This window comes from Montipora foliosa, chromosome 11 (genome assembly GCF_036669935.1).
Source record: "Montipora foliosa isolate CH-2021 chromosome 11, ASM3666993v2, whole genome shotgun sequence".
NCBI classification, from domain to species: Eukaryota; Metazoa; Cnidaria; class Anthozoa; order Scleractinia; family Acroporidae; genus Montipora; species Montipora foliosa.
Window position 1 is genome coordinate 18,504,910 of NC_090879.1, and position 15,000 is coordinate 18,519,909.

The 15,000-nt window shown below is 38.6% G+C and overlaps 1 protein-coding gene across 2 annotated transcripts in view; it reads right to left on the reverse strand.

The window, feature by feature from the left end:
* LOC137977759 (uncharacterized) overlaps positions 1–15,000 on the reverse strand; it is a 57,848-nt gene that overhangs the window by 38,892 nt on the left and 3,956 nt on the right. The window contains exon 1 of one of the 2 annotated variants that reach the window (XM_068825085.1): positions 6,199–6,422. The exons of the other annotated variant lie outside the window; for it this stretch is intronic. The gene's annotated coding sequence lies outside the window, so the exon portion shown is untranslated. Of the gene's footprint in view, positions 1–6,198; positions 6,423–15,000 lie in introns of those variants that run through there. 2 annotated transcript variants of the gene reach the window in all.

The following is a 15,000-nucleotide window of genomic DNA, read 5'->3' on the forward strand; positions in this document are numbered from 1 at the left end:
GATCGAGTATTGTTACAAACAGTTGACTTATTTCGTGGTGAACAAAGTGGTTCAATGGTAGAATTGTGGTACAATTGTGGCAAAACTGTGCCGATACTTCATAAACAAACCGAAGCAGGTGACAGGCTGACAGCTGAGCTGAGCGGACAAAGGACTGAAGGAAGACCAACGCTGTCGCTTCATGCACGCTTCTGAGATCGAAGACAACAATCTCAGACAATGCGCTTGTTAAGTCAAGGACGAACAGCTTTCGCTCCACGCTTCTATGAAATTAAAGAACGCGATCTCAGGAGCAACTACAGAATACAGGGCCACTTTTCAAGGTCTATCTCTCTCAAGTGGCTCGTCGGCTCGTCAGGTAGGCTCAGTGATGAAAGTATACAAAAATTTGGTTTTATCAACGGAGTTGATAATGTAAATTGGCCACCGTACAGAGATTCTAAAAGCTGACGTTTCGAGCGTTAGCCCTTCGTCAGAGCGAATCGAGGGGATTATGGGTTACGTGTAGTTTTTATAGTAGAGTAGGAGCTACGCTATTGGTGGTAACATGGCAACGTGAAAAATAGGAATATATTAATTAAATGAAAAGCGTTCGTTAATACCGTGAGGATTAAGGGTGCCGATTTGAAAGATGAATTTTTGTTCCAGATTCTTGCGGCTTTCCGTCGTACCTAGATGTAGGGAAAGGCCGCAGATAGCCATGTGTTTTTTGGAGTGGTTTCATAATCAAGAATTACCGGACACTGCCACTAATCTCATCATCAACACCCCCAGAACTTCGTGCATTTATTTCTTGCCTAAAATTCACAAACCCAACAACCCAGGTCGCCCTATCGTTTCTGCCTGTAGTTGCCCCACCGAACTCATTTCTAGCTACTTAGACAGGATTATGACGCCTATCGTCAAATCTTTGCCGTCATACATTAAAGACAGTACACACGCATTACAAATTTGCCGCGATTTCAATTTCTCCGGCCAAGACAAACTTATTTTCACCATGGACATTACATCTCTATACACAGTCATTCCTAATAGCGAAGGTCTTCAAGCACTTAAACACTTTTTCGATCAACGCACTGTCAAAGAACCTAGCTCGGAAACGCTCCTCCGCCTTGCCGAACTAGTTTTAACGCTTAACTGTTTTTCATTCGCCGGCAACTATTACAAACAAATTAATGGTGTAGCGATGGGCACAAGAATGGGACCTAGCTATGCCAATCTTTTTGTAGGATATGTTGAACACCAATTTTTTAATCAGTACAACGGCCCCAAACCTGAACTCTACGGCCGCTACATCGACGACTGCATCGGCGCTATTTCATCCAGCAGAGAAGAACTCGATCAATTTATAACCTCCGTCAACTCTTTTCATCCGGCTCTTAAATATACCTGGGAAATTTCGGAAACTTCATTGGCTTTCCTAGATATCCAAGTTTCTATTAGAGGCAACGTGCTAGCGCTATGTACTAGTGTGCACTACAAACCTACTGATTCACACAGTTATTTATTGTATTCATCGTCACATCCATCACATGTCAAGAACTCAATTCCTTATTCTCAATTTCTTAGACTTCGACGTCTATGTAGTGATGACTCCGATTTTTCCAGCAAATCAGAGGAGATGTGCCAGTTCTTCGAAAAACGTGGCTATCCTGTCTCTGTGGTCAAAGCGGGCCATCATCGCGCCCAACAATTTGATCGACAGTCATCACTACAAACGTCACAAAATGATAAGAATGACAGAATTCCATTCACCCTCACTTTCCATCCTCATAATCACGCAGTCAAAAGCATCATTCTTAGTAATTTTAAATTACTCCAAAATGATCCCGAGACTGGTAGAATCTTTTCGCAACCTCCACTTATTTCATTCAAACGCGACAAAAACGTAGGCAACTTTTTAGTTAGAAGCGCGCTCAAAACTAACGAGCAACCCGGCACTTTCAAATGCGCGCGCTCACGATGCAAAACTTGTCTTTTCATTGTTAACACTAGCAAGATATCGGGACCTAAACGATCTGTTAAGATCACCGATCGTTTCACATGTACCTCCGCAAATGTCATTTATTGCATAACCTGTAAGTTATGCAATAAATTATACATTGGTGAGACAGGTAGACGACTAGGTGACCGATTCCGCGAACACCTTCGCGATGTTGAGAAGAATGACAAAGATGCATCTAAGCCAGTCGCTCGCCATTTTAATCTGCCTAACCACTCCAAAAAACACATGGCTATCTGCGGCCTTTCCCTACATCTAGGTACGACGGAAAGCCGCAAGAATCTGGAACAAAAATTCATCTTTCAAATCGGCACCCTTAATCCTCACGGTATTAACGAACGCTTTTCATTTAATTAATATATTCCTATTTTTCACGTTGCCATGTTACCACCAATAGCGTAGCTCCTACTCTACTATAAAAACTACACGTAACCCATAATCCCCTCGATTCGCTCTGACGAAGGGCTAACGCTCGAAACGTCAGCTTTTAGAATCTCTGTACGGTGGCCAATTTACATTATCAACTCCGTTGATAAAACCAAATTTTTGTATACTACTTCCCCACCGACGCAGCACCACAGTTTCTTTAGAAACTACCCCTTCATTCATCAGTGATGAAAGAACGAGAAAGGGATATATGGCTCGGCGGCTCGCCGGCTCGGCAGTGGTTTTAGGGCCTTAGGAACTTGTTAGATATGTAAGAGAGTGGCTCGGCATTGGCTTTAGTGCCTTAAGAACTTGTTAGATATGTAAGAAAGTGGCTCGGCGGCTCGCCGGCTCGGCAGTGGCCTTAGTGGTACATGTAGATATATTAACAGGAAATATGATTCGATGTGTGGCGCGCTTGTGTGGCCTCATGGATTACAGAAAGAAACATTATTCGATGTGTTGCGCGTTCTCTCGCCTCATGGATTAAAGAACGTAATTTTATTCGATGTGTAGCGCGCTGGTGTGACCTCGTGGATTCATTAAAGAACGGGGTATATTCCATTTGTAGTACTTTTGTGTGGCCTCGTGAATTAATGGAGATAGATAAGTTAATGCAGTATAAGATTTATTTAGAACTAAACAAGTAATTGACAAGTGGAAGACTAGAGTGGTAACTATGATTAATTCAAGAAATGAACAAACATTGTGCCATTAAAATGTATTTCTTAATAACTAAAGTTCTCGTTCTTACGTCGGTGTACGAGTAATGATCCATAACGTTCAGGCAAGGTCCGCGTTTGTAATGTGTCCTGCATAACCCTAACCGTAAATTGAAAGCTAAAATTTTAAAATAGCTTGCGACCTAAGTACTGAAACAAGCGCTTAGGCTTAATCAGTACACGAGTGCTATTCTTCAGACGATCTCATAAAAAGTGTAGTTAACCAAACCGTAAATTGAAAGGTAAAATTTTAAAAGAGTGCTTCGACTTAATCACTGAAACAAGCGCTTAGGCTTAATCAGTAAACGAGTGCTATATTCTTCAGACGATCTCATAAAAGTGTAGTCATCCAAACCGTAAATTGAACGCTAAAATTTTAAAAGAGTGCTTCGACCTAATCACTGAAACAAGCGCTTAGGCTTAATCAGTAAAGGAGTGCTATATTCTTCAGACGATCTCATAAAAAGTGTAGTTGTCCAAACCGTAAATTGAAAGCTAAAATTTTAAAAGAGTGCTTCGACCTAATCACTGAAACAAGCGCTTAGGCTTAATCAGTGAACGACTGCTTTATTCTTCAAACTATGTCGTATAAAGTGTAATTAACCGAACCGTAAAATGAGAGCGAAGAGTGCTAGGCCGTAAGTGATTAGCCATCCAGCCGCATACACTCATTCTTCTTGACTGGCGAGCCGTTCTATCGAAAATGTAACCGTAAGTGGCCATGCATTCTGTAGTTATTTTATCAATTGATTTGATCTGGTTTGATTTGAGAATTGTAAAGAATTTGAAAGTTTTCAAGGAATTTGGTATTTAGAATCGTAATGCGCGTGTGGGCATCTTACTATGAAACAAGCGCAATAAAAATAAATTATTTTTATTTTTATTGAAGCTTCTGCCATGCAATCGGGTTCGTAATTTAGTTCATCACAAGGGGGCCTTTTTCTCGGCATGGCCATCTGAATTCGGTTAAACATTGATGCAATTCACGAGGATAGTGCCCAGAGCCTACTTTCTCTTTACAGTAATCACCATTTTAGCCAACACACAGGCCATGAGAATTGAAGCAAATGATCATCAAACATGAAATGTCTTGATGTTTATCCATATCTTAGTTCTTTGAACTAGTTATAAGTAAAGGCTTTTTAAAACAAATTGAGGTAAAAATTACCGGGTAAAATGCGCGACGTTTCGACCGAACTTCGGTCATTATCAAGCTTAAAAGTGAAGATAAAATTTTGCATACTCATAAATATAAAACTAAGAAGTAAAAGTATGTAAAGTATGAAAATGTACAAAAGGGGGTGTTAAAAACATGCTAGAATAAAAATGGATTAAAACACTTTCGCACGAATTGAGTCTGACTGTACATTCAGGTCTCAGTTCATTAATTAAAAACATTTCATAAATGAGACAGTCAAACTTGCTCTTGCACTTTTTTAAGATGGTAAAATTCCTCGTAAGGTCATTGGGCACATAGGAATGTTCCACACGGAAATGCTTTCCAATGGAGGAAGACCCATTCTTGTGCTCGTCAACGCTTTGATGCAAATGCCGCCGTGTGTAACCAACATAACCTGCATCACACAGGTCACATTTAAACTGATAAACAAGGGATTGTTGGTTGACAATGGGAGGCTTGACTTCGCGCGGTTTCAGATGCTGTTTAATCTTGTGGCTAACAATGTGCCCAATGACCTTACGAGGAATTTTACCATCTTAAAAAAGTGCAAGAGCAAGTTTGACTCTCTCATTTATGAAATGTTTTTAATTATTGAACTGAGACCTGAATGTACAGTCAGACTCAATTCGTGCGAAAGTGTTTTAATCCATTTTTATTCTAGCATGTTTTTAACACCCCCTTTTGTACATTTTCATACTTTACATACTTTTACTTCTAGTTTTATATTTATGTGTACGCAAAAATTTTATCTTCGCTTTTAAGCTTGATAATGACCGAAGTTCGGTCGAAACGTCGCGCATTTTACCCGATAATTTTTACCTCAATTTCTTTGAACTAGTAGGAAAAGAAATACGAGAAAGGCAGTTAAGAAAATATGCATGTTAATATCATGGCTTATACGCTTTCCCTTTATTTGTCAATGATAACTAATTACTGTAAAGGTGTTTATTTTAGTAGTGAAAATGACGCATAGCAACAGACGTGTCGCTAATGGCCAGTCGGCATTCAACTTTGCTTCGCATAACTCGCGATTGTTTTTAGGACAGCAAGACATGAACTTTAAAGAAGATAAGAATTAATATGTTTTGCATTGCAATTGTAGTGGACTCATTTTCTTTAAATCCTTCGAATCATACTTTAAAACGGTATTTAGAGACGTCAAGAAAAGCTTTCAAATTATTATTGAAAGTAATATTCGGAGAGGATGGGTCTGGGACAGTGGAGAACTTCAGGTCTCATTTAATTAAATTTGTATTGCGGCTAAACAAAAAGTAAACAGTAAATAAATATTCAGAAACTTGTTTGATTGTTTCTTGGCGGGTGAGTACCATATTTTAACCGAACTCCACATTTCCTTTTAATTAATGACGCACTGAACTCTGTTTGCAGACAGGATGACATCCCCATTACCGAAATGCTTTGACATTATTACCTCTGAAGATTATAGATTAGTCTTATTGGGAGGATTGCCTGCAAGTTTTTTAACTTCGTGATATATAAAAACTGACTTTAACTAAACACTGCTGTCCTTAATACATGACACAGGTATTCGCTAATACTCGAAACCTCAAGTCGCTTGTCACACCCTTGTGTGGCTTACTCTGATGGCGCGAACAAGATGTCGCGCCAACCAACTCTTGGTAAAACTGAACACTGAACACGGAGGTTCACAACGCAACAAAATAAAGACGTTATTACTGACTCTCAACCTGGGTATCTTCTTAGCAAGTGATTAAAATTTTGGCAAATCTCTCAACGTTCTCGTAAAAAAGGTTCTTATGAAAGAAAAAGAGAGTATTGGCTTTCACGAATGTGACCTCCACTGTACGGCGTATAGGGTTTAACCCCGGGAAAACTGATCTACTCACCTTAAATTGGTTACGGAGCTCCTTCAAGTTGAACGACCTGACAAGAATGAAAAACTCTTAAACAGGCGCTGGCTTTATCCACTTGTGAATCTGTACAATCCACCGCGAAAGTTTACGTCCGTTGCTTAGTTCTGAGTTTGGAGAGTGAGAGAATTCACCTTCCAAGGAGCGCTGTTTGTATTTTTGACTGTGGGGGTTGAATCATTAAGTGAACAGAGGTAGGTCTGGGATAGGAACATGCTAACAAAAAAGGTGTCAATAACAAACTTTTAATGTTCTGAGATTAAATGCTTAGAGATGTGCCCTGAACGACCAAAATAGAACTGAAGCTATTTTATTTTTTGACACTGTGTGCGTCCGTATACAACTGAGTATGGACTCATACTGAGTATGGTTTTGAGTCATTAATTTGCCACCTCAAAGACATTTTAATTTATTTTAGTTTGTTATTTCTTTTTAAGCAAAATGTTATATGCTTTTTGACTGGTTTTGCTGCCAACTGTCAATTAGACACAAGAGATGTTACTCACTGTAATTAAATGATCAAATGAAATAATCAAATGATCAAACGATTTACCGACAGTTCTGTCAGAAATGAAAAATTCAAGAAATACAAACTGCGAAGAAAGAACTCTAATGCTGCAAAGATAAAAATCATTCTTGTGCACTCAGTTTCAACCCATTTATGACACGTAACAAATGGATTTTTTATTAAAGGGAGCAGGTTCGGCGCAGTGGTGAGAGCGCTCGCCTTCCAACAATGTGTCCCGGCCTTCGATACCCGGACTCGGCGTTGTAAGTGGACTGAGTTTGTTGGTTCTCCGACTCTGCTCCGAGAACTTTTTCTCCAGGTAGTCCGGTTATCCCCTCTCTCCAAAATTTGGGAGCAACTACAGAATATCTCGCTCAAGTGGCTCGTGGGCTCGTCAGTTACGCTCAGTGATGAAACAACGAGAAAGGGATATATGGCTCAGCGGCTCGGCAGTGGTTTTAGTGCGTTAAGAACTTCTTAGATATATAAGAGAGTGGCTCGGCGGCTCCCCGGCTCGGCAGTGGTTTTAGTGCATTAAGAACTTGTTACAATGTAAACACTTTTAAGCGCCTCCTGAAAACGCATCTTTTCCGCGATTCATTCAGCTGCTACGAGAAACAGTAACTATGCGACTCATTCTTAATTATATATAGATTATCTTTTGTAAATAGGTTTTGTAAATAAGTTTAATGAGCCTTATATATTATAACAACTTGTAATTAAGGTATATTAAGTTTCTCTCGATATTGTAATTTTTCTTTGGATATTGTAATGCGCCTGTGAGCATCTCTCAATGTAACAGACGCACTATAAGTAATAAATTATTATTATTATTATTATTATTATTATTATTAGATATATCAGAGAGTGGCTCGGCGGCTCGCCGGCTCGGCAGTGGTTTTAGTGCCTTAAGAACTTGTTAGATATGTAAGAAAGTGCCGGCCCGCCGGCTCGGCAGTGGTTTAGTTGCCTTAAGAACTTCTTAGATATATAAGAGAGTGACCTCGTGGATTCATTAAAGAACGGGGTGTATTCCATTTGTAGTACTTTTGTGTGGCCTCGTGAATTAATGGAGATAGATAAGTTAATGCAGTATAAGATTTATTTAGAACTAAACAAGTAATTGACAAGTGGAAGACTAGAGTGGTAACTATGATTAATTCAAGAAATGAACAAACATTGTGCCATTAAAATGTATTTCTTAATAACTAAAGTTCTCGTTCTTACGTCGGTGTACGAGTAATGATCCATAACGTTCAGGCAAGGTCCGCGTTTGTAATGTGTCCTGCATAACCCTAACCGTAAATTGAAAGCTAAAATTTTAAAAGAGTCCTTCGACCTAATCACTGAAACAAGCGCTTAGGCTTAATCAGTAAAGGAGTGCTATATTCTTCAAACTATGTCGTATAAAGTGTAGTTAACCGAACCGTAAAATGAGAGCGAAGAGTGCTTAGGCCGTAAGTGATTAGCCATCCAGCCGCATACATTCATTCTTCTTGACTGGCGAGCCGTCGAGCCGTTCTATCGAAAATGTAACCGTAAGTGGCCCTGCATTGTGTAGTTATGCCTTTATCAATTGATTTGATCTGGTTTGATTTGAGAATTGTAAAGAATTTGGAAGTTTTCAAGGAATTTGGTATTTAGAATTGTAATGCGCGTGTGAGCATCTTTTTACGAAACACGCGCAATAGAAATAAGTTATTTTTATTTTTATTGAAGCTTCTGCCATGCAATCGGGTTCGTAATTTAGTTCATCACAAGGGGGCCTTTTTCTCGGCATGGCCATCTGAATTCGGTTAAACATTGATGCAATTCACGAGGATAGTGCTTAAATTTTGCGTCTGGGGCAACGAAACCTTTCTTACTCCAGTTAACACTTTCACGGCAGCCCCAACAGTCACGAGTGACCAGAGCCTACTTTCTCTTTACAGTAATCACCATTTTAGCCAACACACAGGCCATGAGAATTGAAGCAAATAATCATCAAACATGAAATGTCTTGATGTTTATCCATATCTTAGTTCTTTGAACTAGTTATAAGTAAAGGCTTTTTAAAACAAATTGAGGTAAAAATTACCGGGTAAAATGCGCGACGTTTCGACCGAACTTCGGTCATTATCAAGCTTAAAAGTGAAGATAAAATTTTGCATACTCATAAATATAAAACTAAGAAGTAAAAGTATGTAAAGTATGAAAATGTACAAAAGGGGGTGTTAAAAACATGCTAGAATAAAAATGGATTAAAACACTTTCGCACGAATTGAGTCTGACTGTACATTCAGGTCTCAGTTCATTAATTAAAAACATTTCATAAATGAGACAGTCAAACTTGCTCTTGCACTTTTTTAAGATGGTAAAATTCCTCGTAAGGTCATTGGGCACATAGGAATGTTCCACACGGAAATGCTTTCCAATGGAGGAAGACCCATTCTTGTGCTCGTCAACGCGTTGATGCAAATGCCGCCGTGTGTAACCAACATAACCTGCATCACACAGGTCACATTTAAACTGATAAACAAGGGATTGTTGGTTGACAATGGGAGGCTTGACTTCGCGCGGTTTCAGATGCTGTTTAATCTTGTGGCTAACAATGTGCCCAATGACCTTACGAGGAATTTTACCATCTTAAAAAAGTGCAAGAGCAAGTTTGACTCTCTCATTTATGAAATGTTTTTAATTAATGAACTGAGACCTGAATGTACAGTCAGACTCAATTCGTGCGAAAGTGTTTTAATCCATTTTTATTCTAGCATGTTTTTAACACCCCCTTTTGTACATTTTCATACTTTACATACTTTTACTTCTTAGTTTTATATTTATGAGTATGCAAAATTTTATCTTCACTTTTAAGCTTGATAATGACCGAAGTTCGGTCGAAACGTCGCGCATTTTACCCGGTAATTTTTACCTCAATTTCTTTGAACTAGTAGGAAAAGAAATACGAGAAAGGCAGTTAAGAAAATATGCATGTTAATATCATGGCTTATACGCTTTCCATTTATTTGTCAATGATAACTTATTACTGTAAAGGTGTTTATTTTAGTAGTGAAAATGACGCATAGCAACAGACGTGTCGCTAATGGCCAGTCGGCATTCAACTTTGCTTCGCATAACTCGCGATTTTTTTTAGGACAGCAAGACATGAACTTTAAAGAAGATAAGAATTAATATGTTTTGCATTGCAATTGTAGTGGACTCATTTTCTTTAAATCCTTCGAATCATACTTTAAAACGGTATTTAGAGACGTCAAGAAAAGCTTTCAAATTATTATTGAAAGTAATATTCGGAGAGGATGGGTCTGGGACAGTGGAGAACTTCAGGTCTCATTTAATTAAATTTGTATTGCGGCTAAACAAAAAGTAAACAGTAAATAAATATTCAGAAACTTGTTTGCTTGTTTCTTGGCGGGTGAGTACCATATTTTAACCGAACTCCACATTTCCTTTTAATTAATGACGCACTGAACTCTGTTTGCAGGCAGGATGACATCCCCATTACCGAAATGCTTTGACATTATTACCTCTGAAGATTATAGATTAGTCTTATTGGGAGGATTGCCTGCAAGTTTTTTAACTTCGTGATATATAAAAACTGACTTTAACTAAACACTGCTGTCCTTAATACATGACACAGGTATTCGCTAATACTCGAAACCTCAAGTCGCTTGTCACACCCTTGTGTGGCTTACTCTGATGGCGCGAACAAGATGTCGCGCCAACCAACTCTTGGTAAAACTGAACACTGAACACGGAGGTTCACAACGCAACAAAATAAAGACGTTATTACTGACTCTCAACCTGGGTATCTTCTTAGCAAGTGATTAAAATTTTGGCAAATCTCTCAACGTTCTCGTAAAAAAGGTTCTTATGAAAGAAAAAGAGAGTATTGGCTTTCACGAATGTGACCTCCACTGTACGGCGTATAGGGTTTAACCCCGGGAAAACTGATCTACTCACCTTAAATTGGTTACGGAGCTCCTTCAAGTTGAACGACCTGACAAGAATGAAAAACTCTTAAACAGGCGCTGGCTTTATCCACTTGTGAATCTGTACAATCCACCGCGAAAGTTTACGTCCGTTGCTTAGTTCTGAGTTTGGAGAGTGAGAGAATTCACCTTCCAAGGAGCGCTGTTTGTATTTTTGACTGTGGGGGTTGAATCATTAAGTGAACAGAGGTAGGTCTGGGATAGGAACATGCTAACAAAAAAGGTGTCAATAACAAACTTTTAATGTTCTGAGATTAAATGCTTAGAGATGTGCCCTGAACGACCAAAATAGAACTGAAGCTATTTTATTTTTTGACACTGTGTGCGTCCGTATACAACTGAGTATGGACTCATACTGAGTATGGTTTTGAGTCATTAATTTGCCACCTCAAAGACATTTTAATTTATTTTAGTTTGTTATTTCTTTTTAAGCAAAATGTTATATGCTTTTTGACTGGTTTTGCTGCCAACTGTCAATTAGACACAAGAGATGTTACTCACTGTAATTAAATGATCAAATGAAATAATCAAATGATCAAACGAATTACCGACAGTTCTGTCAGAAATGAAAAATTCAAGAAATACAAACTGCGAAGAAAGAACTCTAATGCTGCAAAGATAAAAATCATTCTTGTGCACTCAGTTTCAACCCATTTATGACACGCAACAAATGGATTTTTTATTAAAGGGAGCAGGGTTGGCGCAGTAGTGAGAGCGCTCGCCTTCCAACAATGTGTCCCGGCCTTCGATACCCGGACTCGGCGTCGTAAGTGGACTGAGTTTGTTGGTTCTCCGACTCTGCTCCGAGAACTTTTTCTCCAGGTAGTCCGGTTATCCCCTCTCTCCAAAATTTGGGAGCAACTACAGAATATCTCGCTCAAGTGGCTCGTGGGCTCGTCAGTTACGCTCAGTGATGAAACAACGAGAAAGGGATATATGGCTCAGCGGCTCGGCAGTGGTTTTAGTGCGTTAAGAACTTCTTAGATATATAAGAGAGTGGCTCGGCGGCTCCCCGGCTCGGCAGTGGTTTTAGTGCATTAAGAACTTGTTACAATGTAAACACTTTTAAGCGCCTCCTGAAAACGCATCTTTTCCGCGATTCATTCAGCTGCTACGAGAAACAGTAACTATGCGACTCATTCTTAATTATATATAGATTATCTTTTGTAAATAGGTTTTGTAAATAAGTTTAATGAGCCTTATATATTATAACAACTTGTAATTAAGGTATATTAAGTTTCTCTCGATATTGTAATTTTTCTTTGGATATTGTAATGCGCCTGTGAGCATCTCTCAATGTAACAGACGCACTATAAGTAATAAATTATTATTATTATTATTATTATTATTATTATTATTATTATTATTATTATTAGATATATCAGAGAGTGGCTCGGCGGCTCGCCGGCTCGGCAGTGGTTTTAGTGCCTTAGGAACTTGTTAGATATGTAAGAGAGTGGCTCGGCATTGGCTTTAGTGCCTTAAGAACTTGTTAGATATGTAAGAAAGTGCCGGCCCGCCGGCTCGGCAGTGGTTTAGTTGCCTTAAGAACTTCTTAGATATATAAGAGAGTGACCTCGTGGATTCATTAAAGAACGGGGTATATTCCATTTGTAGTACTTTTGTGTGGCCTCGTGAATTAATGGAGATAGATAAGTTAATGCAGTATAAGATTTATTTAGAACTAAACAAGTAATTGACAAGTGGAAGACTAGAGTGGTAACTATGATTAATTCAAGAAATGAACAAACATTGTGCCATTAAAATGTATTTCTTAATAACTAAAGTTCTCGTTCTTACGTCGGTGTACGAGTAATGATCCATAACGTTCAGGCAAGGTCCGCGTTTGTAATGTGTCCTGCATAACCCTAACCGTAAATTGAAAGCTAAAATTTTAAAAGAGTGCTTCGACCTAATCACTGAAACAAGCGCTTAGGCTTAATCAGTAAACGAGTGCTATATTCTTCAGACGATCTCATAAAAAGTGTAGTTATCCAAACCGTAAATTGAAAGCTAAAATTTTAAAAGAGTGCTTCCACCTAATCACTGAAACAAGCGCTTAGGCTTAATCAGTGAACGACTGCTATATTCTTCAAACTATGTCGTATAAAGTGTAATTAACCGAACCGTAAAATGAGAGCGAAGAGTGCTTAGGCCGTAAGTGATTAGCCATCCAGCCGCATACACTCATTCTTCTTGACTGGCGAGCCGGCGAGCCGTTCTATCGAAAATGTAACCGTAAGTGGCCCTGCATTGTGTAGTTATGCCTTTATCAATTGATTTGATCTGGTTTGATTTGAGAATTGTAAAGAATTTGGAAGTTTTCAAGGAATTTGGTATTTAGAATTGTAATGCGCGTGTGAGCATCTTACTACGAAACACGCGCAATAGAAATAAGTTATTTTTATTTTTATTGAAGCTTCTGCCATGCAACCGGGTTCGTAATTTAGTTCATCACAAGGGGGCCTTTTTCTCGGCATGGCCATCTGAATTCGGTTAAACATTGATGCAATTCACGAGGATAGTGCTTAAATTTTGCGTCTGGGGCAACGAAACCTTTCTTACTCCAGTTAACACTTTCACGGCAGCCCCAACAGTCACGAGTGACCAGAGCCTACTTTCTCTTTACAGTAATCACCATTTTAGCCAACACACAGGCCATGAGAATTGAAGCAAATAATCATCAAACATGAAATGTCTTGATATTTATCCATATCTTAGTTCTTTGAACTAGTAGGAAAAGAAATACGAGAAAGGCAGTTAAGAGAATATGCATGTTGATGTCATGGCTTATACGCTTTCCCTTTATTTGTCAATGATAACTAATTACTGTAAAGGTGTTTATTTTAGTAGTGAAAATGACGCATAGCAACAGACGTGTCGCTAATGGCCAGTCGGCATTCAACTTTGCTTCGCATAACTCGCAATTTTTTTTAGGACAGCAAGACATGAACTTTAAAGAAGATAAGAATTAATATGTTTTGCCTTGCAATTGTAGTGAACTCATTTTCTTTAAACTCTTCGAATCATACTTTAAAACGGTATTTAGAGACGTCAAGAAAAGCTTTCAAATTATTATTGAGAGTAATATTCGGAGAGGATGGGTCTGGGACAGTGGAGAACTTCAGGTCTCATTTAATTAAATTTGTATTGCGGCTAAATTAAACAAAAAGTAAACAGTAAATAAATATTCAGAAACTTGTTTGATTGTTTCTTGGCGGGTGAGTACCATATTTTAACCGAACTCCACATTTCCTTTTAATTAATGACGCACTGAACTCTGTTTGCAGACAGGATGACATCCCCATTACCGAAATGCTTTGACATTATTACCTCTGAAGATTATAGATTAGTCTTATTGGGAGGATTGCCTGCAAGTTTTTTAACTTCGTGATATATAAAAACTGACTTTAACTAAACACTGCTGTCCTTAATACATGACACCGGTATTCGCTAATACTCGAAACCTCAAGTCGCTTGTCACACCCTTGTGTGGCTTACTCTGATGGCGCGAACAAGATGTCGCGCCAACCAACTCTTGGTAAAACTGAACACTGAACACAGAGGTTCACAACGCAACAAAATAAAGACGTTCTTACTGACTCTCAACCTGGGTATCTTCTTAGCAAGTGATTAAAATTTTGGCAAATCTCTCAACGTTCTCATAGAAAAGGTTCTTATAAAAGAAAAAGAGAGTATTGGCTTTCACGAATGTGACCTCCACTGTACGGCGTATAGGGTTTAACCCCGGGAAAACTGATCTACTCACCTTAAATTGGTTACGGAGCTCCTTCAAGTTGAACGACCTGACAAGAATGAAAAACTCTTAAACAGGCGCTGGCTTTATCCACTTGTGAATCTGTACAATCCACCGCGAAAGTTTACGTCCGTTGCTTAGTTCTGAGTTTGGAGAGTGAGAGAATTCACCTTCCAAGGAGCGCTGTTTGTATTTTTGACTGTGGGGGTTGAATCATTAAGTGAACAGAGGTAGGTCTGGGATAGGAACATGCTAACAAAAAAGGTGTCAATAACAAACTTTTAATGTTCTGAGATTAAATGCTTAGAGATGTGCCCTGAACGACCAAAATAGAACTGAACCTATTTTATTTTTTGACACTGTGTGCGTCCGTATACAACTGAGTATGGACTCATACTAAGTATGGTTTTGAGTCATTAATTTGCCACCTCAAAGACATTTTAATTTAATTTAGTTTGTTATTCATTTTTAAGCAAAATGTTATATGCTTTTTGACTGGTTTTGCTGCCAACTGTCAATTAGACACA